Source organism: Maylandia zebra, linkage group LG22 (genome assembly GCF_041146795.1).
Source record: "Maylandia zebra isolate NMK-2024a linkage group LG22, Mzebra_GT3a, whole genome shotgun sequence".
Lineage (NCBI taxonomy): Eukaryota > Metazoa > Chordata > Actinopteri > Cichliformes > Cichlidae > Maylandia > Maylandia zebra.
Genome location: NC_135187.1, coordinates 34261873 through 34269694, shown reverse-complemented (window position 1 = coordinate 34269694; position 7822 = coordinate 34261873).

The following is a 7822-nucleotide window of genomic DNA, read 5'->3' as shown; positions in this document are numbered from 1 at the left end:
AATTAATAAAGTAATGAAAGTGCAGGCAGCTAAACGCTGCTTCCATATACCAGCCGCACTACAGTCTTGGTTTTTATAGCGTTTATTTTCCAAAGGCTTTCATTCTGAAGGTCATGTTCAAAATCCTGTGCATTTGTTCCTTTCTAGCTTGACACTGCAGCTGCATGCAAAGTTGCATCATACTTGAAAATTGTGTTGTGATATAATCAAATACTGTTGCAGGTTTTGTCCTGACAAGTTTTATTAAGCTCTGAGAAAGAAGCTGTAAAATGGCTCCTCTCTAAAATATACCACAGATGCTGTCTTCTGCTCTGAAATTGCACTTCACTTTATTGGAATAAACGGTTTGAGGTTTGAGATCTTGGAAGTGATTGAGCATTAACTTTGACTATTAAAGTGACAAAGGAACCCTCAATAAATAATATTCATTTATGTTAATTTCTATATTCACACGAAAGTCTGAGGGACTAAAAACACTTCTAAGATCAGTCAATCTTCAGCACAGTTTTTGTATATAGCCAGCACAACTATCATTGGGTATATCATGAAATACCAAAACTCCCTATCCATCCATCATCTTCTTATCCGGGGCCGGGGCAGGGGGGCAGCAGCCTTAGCAGAGAAGCCCAGATCTCCCTTTCACCAGACACCTTCTCCAGCTTGTCTGGGGGAACACCAAGGCGTTCCCAGACTGGCCAAGAGATACAATCTCTCCAGTGTGTCCTGGGTCTACCCTGGGCCTCCTCCCGGCGGGACATGCCTGGAACACCTCACCAAGTAGGCATCTTCGGTGGGAGGTAGGCAGGTGAGTCATTGCACCCTTACCCTCCTGGGGCTGGCTGGCTAATACTTGAACTTGGCAGACCTGACCAGCCCCTTGACCAATCTCATCTGGAAAGGTGCCCTAGATCTGGTACGGTGGATGGAGCAGTGTCAGCCAGTGTTTGTGCAGGTGACGAAGGCCCTCTGTGGTGAACCCCTGCGCCACATGCCGATCTTTTCCCTCTCTTTTATCCTGAAGACTGATGCCTCAAAGAGGGCTGAGGGCCGTCTTGTCCCATCAGGTGGGGTCAGCTGACCCGTGGTGTACATAAGCTGGAAACTATCAGAATGTGAGACCCGCCACAGGGAGTTTACTCCCATTGTTATTAGCTTCTGGGATGCCCTTCACTAAAGGCTTACATAGGGGGTAGGCTAGGCCAGGCAGGAAAAGCCTGGGTGATGGGGGTATCTGGTGGTGTGTGGTTTGTGACTCAGATGCAGGGGAAGGGTGAAGCAGTGGGTTCAGGGTGCGGTGTTGGTGGAGGTTGTTTGACACAGTACTCATCTTCTAATCACACCTCCCCTATTTCAGTAGGACACTGGGACCTGGGGGAGAGACAGAAGCTGTCCCAATTCAGCTGCTGCATCCTTCAAAGGCCATATTTGATGGCCAGTTACGTCACAGTGAGGCAACGAGGCCCACAAATGTGTGGAATTCATACAATTTTGAGCTGGTTAAAGTGATATCTGTTTTTATTTCCAGCCATTTTCCATTGTGGAGGATAAAAGTTGTCCAGCACTAGTAGTGAATCCATAAAAATACTTTTTTTTAGAAAAGACTGAACAAAAAACTGCTCCCTTGAAAAAGACTAAATTTACAGTTTAGTTTTGAGTATTACAAAAAAGAAACTATATACAAAGTGTCTTTGAATGGCAGATTTTCAGAAATGTCTGCATGTAGCACACAGCCATGGCTCAGAGTGTCTCAGTGAGTGTCACAGGCCTAAGTGTGCACTTGTAGCCATTTATAATTCTTAACTTGTTTCATCTGCTGCTCACCACAAACAAGCACAAGCAGAAACTTTGGACTTTTAACTGTAGTGTAAAGTTTTACAGCTTTTTCTACTGATTAAAAACCTCCCATATGACCATTCATACTACACAAAGTAATTAAGTAATAAACAATCAAATGACCGAGAAACATTTTTTTGAAAACTGTCTTTCACTTTCTACTATGGAAAGGTTTTGATGAGCAATGAGCTGCAAGAAGCTTTTATGTAATCTTACACATTTATTTCTAACAGTTCAAGTCCAAAGTTTCATGCTGATAGAGTTCTTTCTTTGTCAATGGAGCTTTTTCTTTCTCATATATAGAAACAGGGAAATATGTAACTTCTTTCCACTGACAGAAAAGAGTTTCCACAACTGCACTAAAGAGTAAAACAGTGAAATGGGAATTGTTAAACATTAGGTCTCTCTCTTTGAAGTAGTAGTACATGAATTAATAATTGATAAACAAACTAATTTACTCTACCTTACAGAAACCTGTTTACAACAGAATGATTATGTTAGTTTACATGAAACAACGGCTGAGTCATACTAATTGTCAGAGTACTCGAAGCACAGACCGAGAAGGGTGTGTGGCAGCATCAAATCCAACAGTGGAGAACAGATTTATAGTCTGTCACATTAATATAGTGGCAGCCATCCTGTTCAAGCCATGTTTAGTGTTATATGAACCAAATCCTACTATTCAATAAATATCAATAAATATGTTCTTTGGAATGTCCACTGCCATTTTTACGTGTCCTATTGGAAAGCACACAACGCCTCTATGAAATGTGTGTGTATGTATATATATATACACGTAAAATACAGGATTACAGGATTACAGGATTACAGAAATGAAATGAGATGAATACCACTGAATGTACGCGAAGTGCAGTCTAGCAGCGTGAGCAGTGTGACAGTTCAACTGTTTAGGAGGGAGATGGCGAGGGGAAAGAAACTGTTCCTGTGTCGGGTGGGAGTTTATATGAATAAACTCAACTGAATTGAACTCATAGTCACGTGTGTGTAATCAAATTTGTAGATGTGTGAATAAATCGGTACAAGGAATTTATAATGTGTACAGAAATACTGGCTTCAAAAAACGCAGTGCTCAGGCTCTATTTCCTTGCATACCACCAGGTGGCGACATTGGACTGATAGTGATGAGATCGTCAGACCACAGTCGCTTTCCATCAATGCATCTTTGTTTATAAAGTACTTTAAAACAACCAAAGCGGACATAAAGTGCTGTACAATTAAGCTTAATAATAAAAATACATAAAATATAACTAAAACAAACAAATTAAAAAAGTCAAATGACTAAAACACAAACTAAAAAAAGAAAAGAAAAAGTAAATCTGGCTGGGACAGAAAGCAAAACAAAAATGGGTTGTAAAGTTAAAAGTGGACAGTGAAGACAAACAGCTTTATTCTATGCTTGCTGCAAGTAAATGTTTATGCTTGGGGGCTTTTTCGTTTGTTTGTTTCTTCAGTAGCTGTCATAAGCAGTTTGTTTTGTAAAATAAATATATAAGTATATATAATGTTACCATAACTGGGAACAGCTGCGATCACCTTTCCACCTGGCAAATTCATACAAGCACTAAACAAAATGTTTTAAACAAAAACAAACAAACAAAATATTAACTGTATAGGACTCGCTGGAGAATTTGATATTGAAGAGTAAAACTCTTTTGGTTGTAAAACTTTTGGAGTAAAACTGAACTCTAGCCTTTAGAGAAGCATGTTGAAATTATTTGAATTATCCTTTAAACTGCACAACTCTGACTCACCATACAGCTGGAACAGAACAAATGGCAATTACAATAAGAAAGAATATGTGCAGCTTACGTGGAGCACAAGATATCTAGTTATTATCTCCATCTAGTTACCAGACTGTGTGAAAGCAGGCTGGAAAAATGTTCAAATATATCAAACATTGTTAATGCAAGAACATGACAATATTGTTATAGCACATATGATTTATGACCTGTGAATAAGCAAAGAACACATGTCTAAATACTTCTTTCCTTTGACTGTCTGGTTATCTATTCCAGTCATTCTCAAACTGTGGTATGTGTACCACTGGTGGTACATGGATCCCTCTAGTGGTACGCAGGAAGTCTCAAAAAAATTTTAAGACTAAATAATATACCATTTCTGATTGAGGGATTTCTGAAAAATTCAAACGTACGGCTCTGATATCACTTCCAACATAAATGAAGACAGAAAACTAAACAGCAGTGATGTTTGTAGGGTTACTGAAGTTGGGCTAGCTGGTATATAAGCTGTGTCCCAAAACCTAGGCTGCATCCTTCAGAGGATCCGGCCTTTGCAGTCTACATCGGCCGGGTCCTTCAAAGACCAAGAAGGCTGGTGCGAGGCTGTGAAATGGGACGGTCTAGAACAGCACACAGCAACACTACATTTGAGCGGGTGGAGGGAGGTTTGGGGTCTTCACTCACACCCGTTCTGTTAACCGTCTGGGGGGCTGGGAGGAGGTGCTGGCCATCAGACTGGGGTCTGGGATGCGGGGCCTCCCTGCTACTGCAGATAAGGAGGCGGTCTGCTTTCCTCCACCCCAGAGAGAAGGGTTACATCTCCTGGGTCCGGGTACGGGGCCTGGCGACTGTGGCTCGGCTGGGTCCCTTCCGGGGGGTGGGGTGCCTTCAGGCCAGCTGGCTGCCGGCAGAGCCCACGTGTCCGTCACTGCAACCCCCTCTGGCTTCTGCTCCGTGGCTGCTGGGTGACCTCTCGTTTGGGGCTCTCCTCAGCTCTTCCCAGGAGGGTGGCACGGTTGCCCCTATGGTGGTCCTCCTTAGGTCCTTGTATTCTGGGGCCTCTGGATGTCTGGGACCTGGATCTCCTCCATACCTGCTTCATGCCCTATGGCTCCCCACACTCCCTAGCAGATCGTTACATGGAGAAACCTTTTGAATACAAGCGGTCTGATCCACACAGGTGTTCACAGACACAAACTACAACTTTCTTGGCTGCTGCCTCAAAGCACACTGTGCGCTGTAAATCTTGCGTGCTGCACAATACCATGTAATATTTAGTATCTACTGTTATCTACTGTTAGCTAGTTTATTGTGATGATGTTGTATTTATTATGTTGCTCTTTCTTGTTTGTTTTCTCTTCTGTTTTTTCTTATCTCCATACAGGTGATCCAGCTGTTTTGTTTGTTTGTCTTTTTTTTTCTTCCCCCTTTCTCACCGTCTCTTCTCCCCTCTATTTTTCTTTCTCTCCCTCTCTTTCATTCTTTCTCCCTGTCCTATCCCCCAGTCATGTCTGTCCCGTCTGTAACAACCGAAAATCAAATAATTAACATAATTATAATAAAGGTCAATCAAATGGACCAATATGGCAAGGCCATGATGATCCACTTGGTAAAATAAATCTGCTTGGCATCTTTCTTGGCCTTCAGACAACAATTCTGACGGCTAAAGATCCAAACGGGACACAAAAAAAAGAAAAAAGAAAGAAATGGGACGGTCTAGCCTTCAGATTTGTGTCACCGCCGTCTCCGTGGAGTTTAATAAAGTCAGCCGCTTGATCCTTGCTATCTAAAATATAACAGGACACTGCCATAAATTCTCAACCATCTCAAACTTCTGTTTAATCAGTTTTCAGTTTGACGTTTATTCAGCTGTATAAAAACCCCGGAGGAACCCACCCGAGGGATTAATAAAGTTTTATTTATTCTAATAATCTAATAAATGTGATCTCAGTCGAACCGATTTACTCCGGAACAAATAAAACCAACCAAAAGTTATCTGAGTGACTTATATATCATGTTTAACCTGAGTAGCAAAAGACCGGGGGGGTCTGAAAACGATGAAGCTGGGAGTCCGCTGTTCTCACCGGCTCTAGTGACCCTTGAACCCCCAGCTAGCTGTCGAGCTGGTGGGTGACAGATGTCTCTGAAAACATCGGAGCACTTTTGCAAATATGTGATGTCTTGATAAACCAAGCAGATATTTAAACTGAGCAGATATTTGAAGTTTGCACAGCTACATTCTCGCCTGAAAATATCTTCAAAGTTTATTTTGTGTCCCAGAAAGCGTAATAAAAGTAATATTAAAACTAAGCAGCTGCCGCCATTGTTGGAAACTGGAATTGGCTGGGCCGCGCTATGAATCCTGGGATATGGTGGGCCACAAAGTATATGCCCGACCCATCATTCAAATCTGGGGAAAAGGAGGACGCATTTGGAGGAGTCTACGAATTGGGACAGCCTTTGTCTCGCTGCTGTGACGTAATTGGTCTACAAATGCGGCCTCCAAAGGATGCAGCCTACGTTTTGGGACACAGCTATAATGATGGGCTACGTGGTGGCTAGCTACACAGCCATGGTTAGCATAACACAAAAACAGTCAGGCTGGACAATGAACGCTAACTTTTTTCCACTGCATAAAAGTTAACGTGAGGGTTCCTGATGGTTAGAGACAAATGTAATCGCATGGCAGGATGCTGTAAACAGACCAAACTTCAGTCAGGAGAACAACTGAGAAAATCCATCCACAATATGAGGTTAGTCGTTAATATACTGCTGCATGGTTGTAATAGTTGTAATAAAAACTGAGAGAGGCCGACAGTGATCACTGACTTTCTTTAGGGGCTTGTTGAGATTAAATAGAACAAGATTAAAACGTGTTAAAAACAGGAAGCAGGGTTTATCACATCATCACTTGAAGACCGGATATCCTACCTGCTGTGAATGTTTTAATGCAGTACACTTGGTGTTATTATCACTTGTCGCATCCTGTTTATGACAGTTAAAATAAATAACATTCATATAACAAATAAAGTTTTCTCGTGTAGACTGTATGTGGTGTTAAATAGGCCTATACTACTGTACCTTAATGTTGGTCATAAGGGTTAAGAGCCATATATTTTACGAGGTGGTACTTATTGTGAAAAATTTGAGAACCACTGATCTATTCCATCTGGTATTCTTTCTCTCCGTCCTATCTTCTCGCCCTCTGTTCTGAATTCTGTGTTTTGCTTGAATCCAGCACAGTCAGTGTGGAGCACCGACAATTTCTTTCTGAATAGCCCTTTATTGTTATTATCTATAATAACAATAAAGGGCTATTTTATTTTTTTCTTAAGTGTTAAAAGATTAAATGTGCCTTATTATAGAGGATCAGTGTCACATGTTTGTCATGTTTGTCTTTTCAATGGGCTCTAAATACAAACACACACGAGTGTGCGCTCCCATGTATTGTGTAAAATACATTTCTCATACACATTATATCATATTATTATTTTCCAACAGCAATTTATGCAATTGATATGACTCCTGCTGCGCTCCTGGGCTTTCTATTGATGCCACAATTATAAATTATAATATTTCTTCAGTTTGAGAGTCTTAACATTGATTTTGTAGGATTTCAGAAATGCACAGGAATTTTATCCCTTCAAGAACAAAACTTTTATTCACTGTCCTTTGTAGCAGCAGGGTTTTCTACCTCACACTTTCAACCATTGTCTACACTTCAGGAAGCAGAACTGTGGAAGCGGAGTCCCTCAGAGAAAACTCAGAGGAGCACATATCAGCTTTAAAGGAGCTTGAGGAGGGACAGTGTGACCGATTGCTCGTACCATCCATAATATGAAGAACCTTTTAATGCAGGGATCTGAAGTTTTAAGGTATGACAGGATCTAGATGGGAACCTTTTCAGTTAAATTAACTCACATGCTAATAGTTGGAGTGCTTCTTTTATCCTTTATGTAATTAACAATATATATTCCTAACGTGGAATAAACTGTGTTTAGTGTCTTTATCAACTGAATTTCACCCAAACTGAAATTGAGTTTTTAGAATGAAACATGAAAACAGGACAATGCCAACAACCAACCACAACCACCAAGCAGGTGGTGCTCTGATTACAGTTGACCCACAATATTCACAGGGCAAATAGAAATGTAATAAACAAAACTTGATTTTTTTTTTTCATCGAATTTTTGTGATTGATGTGTAAGTGATGGTAATAAAGGTCTATC